A 14,740-nucleotide genomic window follows, 5' to 3' on the forward strand; every position below is an offset into this window, starting at 1 on the left:
ATCTGTTAGTATATATGATCTAGGCTATAGCCTAGATCATATATTATGTAACAGATGAGTCAAACCTGTACTAATTTTGGCAACATGTGGAAAATAAGATGCTATGCGTCGCTACTGTTAAGAAATGAGCTTGCGATAACCAACGCTAGATGTCAGAGTACCTGAAGAGAACATACAGTAATACGACTGTGGGAATGACTTTACTACAATCTAGTATCACAGTCTAGTATATACAGTCACGAAACTTGGGATGATTTTTTGCATTTCTCGCGATAGTTGCTAGCTGCTTGGAGTGCTGTGTGTAGTAGCAACAATAGACTGTGTCACTGCCATCGTGATCTAAAACAAGCCGTAAGGCAAACTATGTGACACGCTTAATGAAGGGCGGCATTTCAACCATATAAATTAATTGGAATGCATATAGAGTAACATATATTTCTCTAAAATGTAGTGTAATTGCATTAATAAAATTTAAAACAATGATTAGGAGACACTTTAGACATAATTCCTTGCGAGTTAAGGTGTAGTATTATTTTTGGTGGGAAAATTACGTTGTTCGTATATATGCCTTTACTTCGAGTAAATATTGCGAAATTCTTGTACATTCATTTATGCATGATGCAATAATTTTCAGTTGCACCGTTGAAGTTGTTGAAATTATAGATTATGTTTACTGTACCAGTTGCCCCTTTCTGTCTAATTTTAGTGGTCTCCAATGCCCTGCCACTACATATGTATGTTATGTCATATGGAAATTATAGGTTATGTTTACTATATTTAACTTATATTCCTATATTCGCAATTATACTTTACAATTAAACATAATGTAATGTATGACACCCATCACATTCTATTTGTCTGCATTTTAATACAATTGAGTACTGAATTATTGTATTTATCTACTACCTAAGAGACGAAGTAACACAATCGTACGTACATTAATTTCATAGAATTGGCATGGTAAATTTTCTCTCTACAATTAAGGAAGGTAGATGTGCTAAATTAAAATCATAATATAAATTCGTTTTTATTGAACCTCAAAATAGCTTCGATTCTAAACTTAAAATGTTGATGCGAACAGATTATGTTAACACGTAAAATTCTCTTCACATTAAAATAACACAGTTTTGTAATTATTATTTCTGCAACATATTATGCAACAAGAAGTAAACGGAACTTATGGACACATTACACTAAATAAAACTTAGCAATGATACGCAATAAACTTATAATATAATATTTCACTGAGCTACATATATTGAAATAGAAAACCCGAACATACATTACGGCCTGGTCTAGATCGAAAAGGCATTGACTGAGCCGTATTTCGCTTTGTTGTGAAAAGTTGTGTAAACTGTGAAATGTTCGTTATCGGTTGTAATAACTGTAAATGGCTAAAATACAATAATTTGAATAATAATATGGGACAAGGAGACGTTTGTGGTACTATAAATATTGTAAGACAAAGAGGTCAGAGTTATCCTTCTTCCGAAAGATCCAGGAAGGTGAGTTTATAATAGTACATTATGCAACAAGCCTATAATGGTAGTAAGTAAGACGCAAGCATGATTGTTTATGAAACGAGCGCAAGCAAAATTATTCAAAATTATGGTTATGTGCGAACTGACCTGAATTGTGAGATGTGCGCAGACGCGAAAGTATTGATTTTTTCCGAGGCCGAATTTCATTGACCTTGGCACAGAATAAGATTAACATTACTCTGATATAACCTGAAATTTTTTTTGTTTAATTTATTTGAAAATTTTTGTACATTGGTACCATCAATTGTGCTTAAATAATTAACATTACAACAATATGAGACTTGTGGAGAGGGTGACGTCCATTAACGTTCCTCAAAGCATCAACAAATCAGTGTGTCTTTTCCTCTTGAGGCGATGATCAGGCTCTGCAGGGGGCAGGTTCCGAGGAATCTGGTTGATTAAGCTGTTAGAATGTGTTGACAATGTTGCATATAATCGTGTATAGGAAGAATGAAGTACAGTCTCTATTTTGGCTAGATCTAGATCTGAATGAAGTGTTTCATTTCTGATGTACCATGGTGCTCCAGTGATTATCCTTAGTGCACGATTTTGGAATGTTTGAATATGCTTGATTTGGCTTATAGAAGCCGATCCCCATAATGAACATCCATAGAGCCAAATAGGTTTGAGAAGCATTACATATATTAGCCTTTTGTTGGAAAGGGAAAGACAAGAGCTGGAAAGTATTGTTTTCAATCGATGAAGTCTGTATCTTAATCTCTGGAGGGTGTAAGTGAGATGTTTATTCCAGGTCAAGCGACTGTCTAGGATGAGTCCAAGATATCGTACTTCTTCATGTTGTGGTACTGGTGAACAGTTGAGGTATAATGGAAGTGCTTTTTCTTTTTTGAGGTATATGAATGTTACTGTTGATGACTTATTTGTGTTCATGACTGTTCTCCATTTTTTGTACCATTTTTCAATTTCTTGTACAAAGTTTTGTAGATTGGTTGTCACTTGTTCACCAGTATCTCCTTTGCTAAGGACAGCAATGTCATCAGCGAACTGAGCTACAGTTAGAGAATCTGATTTAGGTTTTGGTATATCATGAGTGTAAATTAAATAGAGAAAACGGGCTAGAATGCTCCCTTGAGGTACACCTGCAGAAATATATCTAATCTACTGAATAAGTTCGTCTTCTAAAAAATGATTGAATTAAGCGGTAATATGTGCCAGGAAGATGGTTTTTTTAGTCTGAATAAGAGGCCATTATGCCACACTTTATCGAACGCCTTTTCTGTATCAAGGAAAAGGCCTAAACAGATTTGTTTCTTTTCATAAGTGTCAAGAATTATGTTAATAATCCTATGTAATTGTTGCGGACAGGAATGCATTTTTCTGAATCCAAATTGAGTATTTGATAACAATGATTCTAGATGCGCTAATAGTCTAGGTAATAAAAGACGCTCAAATATTTTTGAAAAGAGAGGCAGAAGACTTATAGGTCTGTAGTTAAATGGATCAGTACGAATTTTATTCGGTTTAGGAATCATCACAATATTAGCGTGCTTCCATGTTGAAGGAAAATGTGATAAGCGAACATTGCATTGTATATCTGTGTTAACAGTACTATAGTTCTTCTAGGCAGTTGCAAGAGGAGGGTTGTGTTATATAGTCATGCCCAGGGGCTTTTTTCGCGGGTAATCTATTAATCGTGTTTCTGACTTCAGCTGGAGTGAATAGTTTACAAATTGGAGACAGTTGTAGAGGATGATTTAAAGTATTATTCACTTCTAAAGTTGTATTGTTATCTTCGTTGTCATCAGGTTGAAACTGGCTTTCTAAAATTTTGGAAAATATCTCAGTTTTATCATTCGGGCTTGTGAGCCATTGATTGTCATATTTTAGTGGTGGAATCTTTTCACTTTCTTTAGTAATTTGTCTTGTTTTGCGCCATAGACTGCCATCCTTTGAATCTAAGGATTTTAACTGATTGTCAGTTGCCTCTGTATAATTCTTTTAAGGCTAATTTGAGTTCTTGTGTAGCCTTATTATAATTTTGCTTATGAGGAGGATATTTTGTTCTTTGCCATAGTGCCCTGGCTGATCTTTTCACATATTGGAGCTGTAAAATATGTGGTGGAAGTACTGTTTTTCTTCTAATTCGATTAAAGTTTAAACTATTGGAAGAAGCCGTATTTGCAGCTGTTTTAATATTATTGGTAAGTGTATTTATTGCCATATCTATGTCTCTTTTATATTTTAGGGGAATCTTCAAGTTAGTAGAGATATCAAGACAAGATACATATTCATTCCAGTTAAAGGGGTGTCTTATGAGCATGTATTTATTACATGAATTCGGAATAGCTGTTGATAAAGTCAGAAGAACAGGTAAATGATCTGAACTCAATTCATGTATAACTCTTGGAACAGTACAAAAATGTTGGAATTGTTTACCAATAAAGAAATCAAGCAGGTCAGGCATATGTCCTGAATCTGGATAATGTGTAGGTTCAAAAGGGTATGCTATTTCCAAATTGAGTTTAAAAATTTGATCATATAGCATATTGCCTCGGGGATTGGTTATGTTGGATCCCCATCTAGGGTGTTTGCTATTAAAATCACCTCCTAATATGAATCTGGATTTCATTTCATGAACTATTCCCCAAATCAAAGTGGGCGTGACACGCTGATCCGGAGCAGAATAGAATGAACCTATTTGATAGTCAGTATTATCAATTTTTATCTGTACTCTTGAAATTTATACTTCATCCTCCAAAATTGGGGGAAGTTCGTTATGACACAAATCTGCTCTGATAATTACTGCAGATCCACCTTTTCTGCTTCCAGAGGGATGATCAGCTCTATATATCTTATATCCAGATATGAAAAAGTTTAGATTTGGAGCAAGTTTAGTTTCAGTAATCAACATTATGTCAATATGATAAATATTCAGGAAGAAGACTAATTCATAGCATTTATTATTTAAACTCTAGCAATTCCATGTGCTGATAATGAAACTTCTCTGTGGAATGTTATTCATTTTGCAGTACTCTTGGGAGTAACAAGTTTAATGAATTACCCAGAGGTTGTATTAATGATATGAGCATATCTAGTTTCTTAATCATATCAGAGAATAATGCATTATTTGCAATTAGAGTATTATCTACAGTACCTTGCTTGTTAACCGAAGATGCTGCAATACTTGAATATAAGGGCCGACTGGAAGATTCCCTGTGTATATCTGAAAATGGAGCATCTTGTGCAGGAACTTTTTTCAGCTCTGGAGGGGAAGCTGAAGTTTTATCTAAAGATGATGTTCCTGGTGCTGGATGAGATCTGTATGGAATTGTCTGATGCCTAGTTGCTCCTCTTTGTAGTCTTGTATGTTCAGGACAACCTCTGTAGTTGGGTGGATGATTCCCTTTACAGTTTGTACAAATGGGAGGGGTGTCTTTTGGTTTATTACATTTCTCTGTAGGGTGAAGACCTTCACATATCACACATCTTGCAGTCTGATTACAGAAGTTTCTTATGTGTCCAAATTGTTGGCATCGCATACATTGTACAATAGTTTTTCTTGGTTTAGGCGGCTCCACTTTTATTATTCCATTATAAAGTCGGGTTAAGCTGTATATTTCAGGATTTTTAGGATTATGTTTTAGATCTAGGAAAAATAAAGGTAACGGTAATTTGGTGATTGGTTGTCTAACCGGTAGCATCTGTATAGGTTCATAACCCAGTTCTTTAAGTTCTGACATCATGAATTCTATATTACAACTGTGATGTAGTCCCCTGATGACTACACGAAAAGCTTTGTCAGATTTTATCTGATATGTATGGAATTCAGCTTGATGTGATTTTAAATAATCAATTACCTTTCTGTACTCATCTATGAGATCCATATTTAGCTTCACTTTGTTATTTTCAACAGTTATGTGTCGAAAACCGCCACAGTTTTGAGCTCATTAATCATAGAATTAATATTCAGAATATTGTGAATATAAATTGGTGGTGGTTTCTTTGGTGTAGATGTTTCCATCTGAATGTGATACGATGACTCTTGTTGGTCTCTTTCGTTCAAGTCAGCTAAAGGTGCAAATGCATTTGATGTCGGTATAGTGGTTTCGTGATTTAGTTTTTGACGTTTTGTTGAATTTGTATCAGTTGCAGAGTTGAATATGTTATTTTGAGACATATTAAATTAATTTATACAAATCAATGTAATAAAAGTGATTGTTTTCAATATGCGATAGTCACTTGTCACTAATGTCTTCAGTTATGGCAAGATTCACTGATAATATTAAACACTATTAATTAATAATAAAATAAAATTTTTCAGTAGAATTAAATGTCACAACACATCAATAAGTTCACAATAAACAATAATTAATACACGACAAATACTAATGAACAAGAATTCCTTTTAAAACTTAATATTTAGAGCACACAATCAATCTCTATTCTGCTTATTTCACCGCCTTCTCGATGACTTCCCACCTGAAAATTGATTTAGAATTGAAAAACGAGATGACAAATTGAATTTATTTGAATATTATTTACAATTAACTCTAATTATTATAGTAACAGAACATAACCTTCTGCGACAGTATTGGATTTCCAGCCTCCGTGACTTTTCGCTAATTCTCTTTCGATTACATATCCGAGAATAATCGATACTTGCGGTTTTATAACAGTACAAAGCTGACTTGTCATTGGCTGAACACCTGTACTTTAATGAGTAGGTGTACTTTAATGACATGCATTAAAGGACTGCTACCAGGTGTATAATTACTACATTTCGGCATGGTCGAGCATAAAATATAATATATACTTTACGAAAATAATATATAAACCTTATGTATTTCACATTCCAACAGTGGAAGGAAGGTGTTATTTTTTTCAAAAGAATACGATATCGAAAGTACAATACATTTTATCGTCTGCTGGGGAAAGGATCTGTGATGAGGTGATAGTAGCGATCCTGGTGGTTAGCAACTATCTATGGATTCGTATTTCAACTGTCTATGTTTGCATATTTAGTAAGTATTGAGCTTCGTGACTGTATATACTAGACTGTGCTAGTATACACAGTCCCGAACTTCAGTACGTAGTAAATATGCTTCCATAGATAGTTGCTAAGCACTAGGATCGCTAATATCGCCTCATTACAGACAATGCGGAATAGTACCGGCACTGTCTATTGTTCCTAGCACCCTCACAACTCAAGTTTTGTGACTGTATATACTAGACTGTGACTTTACCACAGTCTACTATATACAGTCACGAAGCTTGGGATGATTTTTTGCCAACGAGTTGCATTTCTCACCATAGTTGCTAGCCGCTTGGAGCGCTGTGAGTAGACTATTAGGAACAATAGACTGCGTCACTGCACTCGTGATTTAATAAAGGCCGTAAGGCAGACCATGTGACTCGCTTAACCCGATCACGAAGGGAGGCGTTTCAACCATATAAATTAATTGGAATGCATAAAGAGTAACATATATTTCTCTAAAATGTAGTGTAATTGCATTAATAAAATTTAAAATAATGATTAGGGGACACTTCAGACATAATTCCTTGCGAGTTAAGGTGTAATATTATTTTTGGTGTGAAAATTACGTTGTTCGTATGTGTAATACCTGCCTTTATTTCGATTAAATATTCTGAAATTCTTGTACATTAATTTATGCACGATTCAATAATTTTCAATTGCACAGATATTTAGATATGTTGAAATTATAGGTTATGTTTATTGTACCAGTTGCCCCTTTCTGTCTAAATTTAGTGATCTCCAATGCCTTGCCATTCATATGAAAATTACCTCTAGGTTATGTTTACTATATTTAACTTATATTCCTAAATTCCCAATCATACATTATAATTAAGCATAACGTCATGTATGATACCCCGGACATTGAATTTGTCTATATTTTAATACTACAATTGAGTATTGAATTATTGTATTTATCTACTACTTAAGAGAGGAAGTAACACAATTGTACGTACATTAATTTCATAGGAGTGGTAAGGTAAATGTTTTGTCTCAAATTAAGGAGGGTAGATGTGCTAAACTGAAATCACAATATAAATTCATTTTTATTAAACCTCAAAATAGCTTCAATTCTAAACTTAAAATGTTGACGCGAACAGATTATGTTAACATGTAAAATTCTCTCCACATTAAAATAACACTGTTTTGTAATTATTTCTGCAACATATTATGCAACAAGAAGTAAATGGACACATTACACTAAATAAAGCTTAGCAATGATACGCAATAAAGTTATAATATAATATTTCACTGAGCTCCATACACTGAAATAGAAAACCCGAACAAAAATTACGGCCTGGTCTAGATCGAAAAGGCATTGACTGTGCCGTATTTCGCATTTTTGTGAAAAGCTATGTAAACTGTGAAATGTTCGTTATCGGTTGTAATAACTGTAAATGGCTAAAATACAATAATTTGAATAATAGTATGGGGAAAGGAGACGTTTGTAGTACTATAAATTGTAAGAAAAATAGGTTAGAGTTATCCTTCTTCCGAAAGATCCAGGAAGGTGAATTTATAGAATATAATATATATTTTATGAAAATAATATATAAACCGTATGTATTTCAAATTTCAATAGTGGAAGGAAGGTGTTAATTTTTTCAAAAGAACACGGTATCGAAAGTATAATACATTATATCGTCTGCTAGGGAAAGAGTCTGTAATGAGGTGATAGTAGCGATCCTGGTGGTGAGCAACTATCTATGTTTGCATATTTAGTAAGTATTGAGCTTCGTGACTGTACATATTAGACTGTGACTTTACCACAGTCTACTATATACAGTCACGAAGCTTGAGTTTTGAGGGTGCTAGAAACAATAGACTGTGACGGTACTATTTTGCATTGCCTGTAATGACGCGATATTAGCGATCCTAGTGGTGAGCAACTATCTAATGTCTGCATATTTACTACGTATTGAGCTTCGCGACTGTATATACTAGACCGTGACCTTACGTATTGTATTTATTAACATTCCATGGTATTCATACATGCTTAAAGCTAGAACCGAATATGGAACAAGTCAAAAAACTTAATACTATTATAAAATCTTAATTTATAGTCACAATCTAGATTAAATATATACAGACGAGATTTACAATATTGTACAATACATAGTTTTAGTATCAATTTCATGAAGTGTTATTGAATGTCATTTATTCACCTACAGAATAGAAGGCGTGAGAAATTAGGTACTTCTTTAATTTGGCCCTAAATAATTTTATGTTTTGAGTTTCAATTTTTATATCGATAGGGAGGCTATTAAAAATTTTTACTGCCATATATCGCACTCCTTTTTGATAGCACGATATACTTGCTGATGGAGTATGAAAGTCATTTTTTGACGTGTATTTATGCTATGAACTGTTGAATTAGTTACAAAGTTTTCACAATTACATACGAGGAAGATTATTAATGAAAAGATATACCGACAAGCCATGGGCATTATTTGTAGTTTTTTGAAAATAGTCCTAAAGATTCCCTAGATTTGGCACCTACTATTATTCTAATTACTCTTTTTTGTAATAGAAATATATTGTTACTATCTGTGGAATTTCCCCAGAATATTATTCCAAAACTCATTACCGAGTGGAAGTATGCAAAGTATATTGTTTTTAAGGTATTGATATTTACTATCTTTTGCATAGTTTCATAGCAAAACAAGCTGAATTTAGTTTGGGGGTAATTTCTTTAACATGATTTTTCCAATTTAACACATTATCGATTTTTAAGCCAAGAAATTTGGTTGTTGTTGTTTCTAATAGGGATATATTATTAATTATTGCGCTAGAAATTTGCGACGTTGAATTTGGACAGGATTTAAATTGAATTATGTTAGTTTTGTTACAATTTAATAATAATTTATTGACTGAGAACCAGTCACATATTTTGAAGAGAATTTCCTCTGTTGAAGATTGGAATGTGTTGGAGTTATTGGCTGTAATTACTATACTTGTGTCATCTGCAAATAATATGGGATGACCTACATCTTTTATTAGGGGGGCAAGATCATTTATAAACACTAGAAAAAGTAGGGGACCACGCCATTTGCGAAGTTCTTTCTCATTGTAATGTGAGGTTATGTTACAATAAGACAATGTATCGCTAAATTATAGCATACAGAAACCTGTTTTACCCAAATTTTTCAACACACGTAGATGACATTTTGGTACATGGCTGATATAATGTTGTTTGCGTTCAATATACAATTTGTCATCATTTGATGTATGATACCTAATTATTTTCAATTTTCAGTATACGAATACCTCACTAACAACAATTATCATAAAATACTAAAAAGGAGCAGATTTATGTGTTTGTTGAATTCACATCATGATGCTCACGAAAAGGCACTAATTTACCACAAGATTACAATTTTGGAATATGAAGGAAAAGCAAGTATCCGTCTTCTGAAATTTATCCGAAAGGGGAAGAATTACAACCCCCTACCTCAACATGTTTCCTCTTTTCTAGGCCTACATGTTTTCATTTTATAGGTATATTATATGATGCTATATGGGAGCAGATAAATAATAACTGTACATTTCTCGTCCACATGAAATCCAACGTGTTCATAATGTAGGCCTAATATAGGCCCTAATGCTTCATGTACACAGCTGGCAGTGTTTTTTTTTTTTTTTTTTTACGAATAAGCAGTCATACTAATCATTTTCTTTTCATCTGAACTACTGTTCCAACATGCGTTTGTGTATTTGCTCTGTATGTTGTTAAATAACTACTGAACATCGTCTTTGGTTATCAAATTGTTCTAGTACCGGTATTCGTTTCATATCAGACTAACGGTACCGGTATTGAATTATGTCCATAACGTGGGCGAGATATTATAAGGCTGCAAAATTCGCCCTGAATACATATTTTTACACAATTTTTTTTATTTTCAGAAGATTTACGACTCCCTCTGAGGTTTCTCTGCCAATGCAGAGTTAATTGCAATATACGGTAATGCTGTTATTTTTCTAAACACTTTTATATCCATTCTCATAAACGTATTGATTTAGGTTCTTTACCCTATTGTAGGTATTTTGCTCTCTAGAAATCATCATTAGTCAAATGAAATAGCCTATAATAGTTGTTTGTAAAGACTATTAGTAGGCAACCTCAATCCCTTCTGACCGCCTCCCTTACGTATTTCTTTCTCACTTTAATCAAATTATTGAAACTAGTGCTGAGGTAGTTACGGTGATTTCTCAAGTGAAAATCGTTCCCTTTATAAGGCTCTATTCAAAAATAATTTTTGTAGTCTTTCCTTGTCCTTAATTGGAAATCTGAGTAACTTCATATTACAAATTTCTTCCTTCTTCTGCAGTTAACATTTTTGAATGAATAGTTTGTTACACAGATACCTTTGAGACAATACTGACACTTGAAGTTCTTTATATAATTCATCTATGAGAGTTACACTAGCGCTGAGGTAGTTCCCTTCATACTCGGCTTATTCACCTTGCATACAAGAGTCTGTAACAGGTTAGGTTTGGTCAGTGCTGTCATGGTAATTTTTTTCTTGGCCATACACCCCACCTCTTGTTTTCTCTCTTGAAATATATTTTACTCTCCTCTCTCTATCTCTCCGATTGTCATTTAATGATTTTTATTTAATATTAAAGAAGAAGTAAAGAAATTGTTTTGCTTTACATTTTAATTGTACAAGTTTGATTTAATGTAGCACCACCGTAGATGCACACTTGTCTCGATGAATCTTGGAGTGTATATTTGCAGCACTTCTTGTTTTTCAACCATTATTTTATATATCATAATTTTGGATTCCAGTGCTGCAGAGGTGGATAATTTTTGTTTATGAACATCAAACAAAATACTGGTACATTAGGAACAGCAAGAGATGATCTAAGATCTGTACAGATCTCCACGTACAAAACTTAGGCACCTGTATGCCGTATGACTCCATACAGACAAAATTTTCTTTTCTCCATACGATTAATTAAAAAAATTGTAGGTTCCATACAACGTATGGCCCGGAATGGCCTCCATCACAGCACTGGTGTTGGTTAGTTTAAGTACTTTTACGCCTTACATATACAATAAACTGCATCTGCACAAAAAAAAAAAAAAAAATCCCTTATAAATTGAACGGTTTTCACTTCAGAAATCACAGAAACCACTTTGCGCTACTTTCACCCAGGAAAAAGTTAGCAGTTAATCATTTCAAAGCTCTCATTATATTATGAAATAGCATCACACAATAATGCCAAAATAAATGTTCCCAGTGTTAAGATTAGAAAGTGTAAATTTCACTTGGGACAGTTTTTACTCTGGAAAATTAAAGAAAACAAACAGTATATCAAACCAGCAGCTGCGAAACAAAACATCTGAAATTCGAGAGTGGTTAAAAATTTTAATATTTCGTTCAGATTTTTTGCACAGCTAATATCAAGGCCCCTCTTATTAGTGAACTAGCCATACCCGTGCGCTCCGCTGCACCCGTTAGAAATAAATATAAAGTAATTACATAATTATAATAGGACATTTGATCCAGGGAACATTCGTGTTTGATAGAAGGATAAATCGTATAATATGTTACTTAATTTAAATTGTATTTAAATAATTAAAATGCGATCATTTTGGTCCAGAGGCCACTCATTTGGTGCAATGACAATTCCTTTAACATGTTTCTTAATTTTTATTACATGCAACCATAGTTTAATGAACATTGACATCATTTAGATTTAATGTGTATACTTTATTTTACTTGCTATATGTTTCCATTGAATTACGGTAATAACTTAATTTTAACCCTTGTTTTCTACGTATTCAGTAAATGGCGCTTGGCCCACTATGGTTCTGAACCCTTCAAATAACTTAAATATATATTATATTATATTATATTATATTATATTATATTATATTATATTATATTATATTATATTATATTATATTAATGGCGCTTGGCCCACTATGGTTCTGAACCCTTGAAATAACTTAAATAACTTAAATTATATTGCATTATATTATATTATATTATATTATATTATATTATATTATATTATATTATATTATATTATATTATATATTACATTATATAAAAAGTGTGTTGATAATGGATGTACTCCGATAAGTAAGTTTTTAATTTGTCATGGGGGCTCTTGAATCTCAGGAGGAACAACTTTTACAACAGCGCAACATAATCTGCTTGGCTCATTACCCAATTTTTTTTTTGCATTGCATTTAATGCACATGTATGTTATGTATTTTAACACGATTCAATAACCTAAGCTGTTGATAAAGCGTCGTAAAATAACGTACTAAAATAAAATAAAAATAAAAACACGATTCAATTGAGCATAGTTAAAATTAGAATTAGAAAATAATGGAATGCTAAGCTAACATACTATTACTGCATACTAAATCAATACACTCTCGTTGTTCGTTAATTCTCTGAGATTAAAATGAATGTGTAACTTACATAAACATTATTTTAAGAAATACAGGAAACGAATATACAGAATAGCCTATCAAGTTTCCTGTGCATAAGAAGTTATTTTAATCTTACCTGTCCTCAATTCACTCACAAGTTACTGTAATAACATTATAGCATTATGTCTATCTAGAGAAACTACACTTTCAAATGGTGAAATAATAATTAATTATACAAATCGGTTAATTTAGCTTCCGATATTACTTCATACAAATACAGAAACATTCTCTGTAGGCTGTGTTTCATAGCTTTCGATTGTTGTTGTCCAAGGCCCCTTATAGACAAAGTCATTTGTTTTTTATTTCATTACACCACCTTAGATGGCAGTTATCTTAAATTTAAAACTCATTTATCTCATTAAATATCAGTCCTATCAAAATTTTTCAAAGAATAAAACTTATCAGAAATGATTTTTAAAGAAACTTTTGTTATGTAACATTTTTCACAAAAATCAATAATAAGCGAGATATTTCGATTTATTTAATTCAGGCCCCCTTATAACCCCCCTTTTAAATAATGTATTTTGAATGCCATATAGCCTAAAATCTACGTTACAGCGAACTTAATTTATATTCTAATTTTCATCGAAATCCGTTCAGCCATTATCACGTGAAAAGGTAACAAACATCCAGACAGACAGACAGACAGACAGACAGACATACATACAAACAAAAATTTCAAAAAAGCAATTTTCGGTTTCAGGGTGGTTAATTATATATGTTAGGACCAATTATTTTTGGAAAATCGAAAATTACCAGAAAAATTTCGGCTACAGATTTATTATTAGTATAGATGTTTTGAATATTATTATATTCTGGAAAACTACATAGACACATCAACCTCCTCTCCTCCCACCTGAATTCTGGGCTGAAGCACGACAATTTCGAAATATACAAACTACAGATGCGGCAGAATGTTACCATAATGGTCTTCAGCAAGAATTTTGTAAGACATATCCAAATATCTTCATAGTCATATATGTATTAAAGTAAAACATATACTACATGTGAAGTACCTACTAAAAATGCGAGAAATAGAAATGGGAAGGAAAATAAAAAAAAAGTGGAATGGACAAACACTAAGAAACTATTCATCTTGAATCAGTATGAATAATAGGACACTTTTTTTTTGTTGCCAGTGGTATAGAATATGAAATTAAGTTGTATCAGTAAGTTTTTCGAGTTTAGCATTAATTGCTTTAAGTATTTTTTGTCCCTGTTGGAAAGATGGAATTACTTTTTTTTTTTACTTGATAAAATTTTATTGTACCTTAATTCAATTTATTAAAGTACAATAAAATTCAAAATAATAACTGCAGGTCATTTCAAAAAAATCTGTTGGATGTAAATTATTTCTTAATTTATTAGGACCATAAACGTATTGTTACAAGTAATAGAGTGAATCATTTTTATCTTAATAATTCAATGTAGGATGATTATTTCGGGAATTGTTATGCTTTAAATTGTGACGATATTTTAATGCTTTTTTTAAGTATAAATTTGGAATATATTTCCAGACAGCCTTAAAAAGAGTAATTCAGAGAGACAGAGGCCTCAGCATATTTATTGACACATGTCAGAATTATTAAATATGAAAAAAAAAAAGAAAGAAAGAGTTCTTGCACTAACATACTGTTTATAAAATAACCAAGTCTTAACAAATACTCTATATAAAGGCATAGGAGTGAATATAAATCTGTTTTAAGGAATTTCTATTTAATATTCCTGCTATAGAGACATGACAAAAGTCCACAC

At 32.4% G+C, this 14,740-nt stretch overlaps 1 protein-coding gene across 4 annotated transcripts in view; it reads right to left on the minus strand.

Moving 5' to 3' along the window:
* Smg5 (Smg5 nonsense mediated mRNA decay factor) overlaps positions 1-14,740 on the minus strand; it is a 535,039-nt gene that overhangs the window by 318,008 nt on the left and 202,291 nt on the right. The gene's annotated exons all lie outside the window — the stretch shown is intronic.

This window comes from Periplaneta americana, chromosome 4 (assembly GCF_040183065.1).
Source record: "Periplaneta americana isolate PAMFEO1 chromosome 4, P.americana_PAMFEO1_priV1, whole genome shotgun sequence".
Taxonomy (NCBI): domain Eukaryota; kingdom Metazoa; phylum Arthropoda; class Insecta; order Blattodea; family Blattidae; genus Periplaneta; species Periplaneta americana.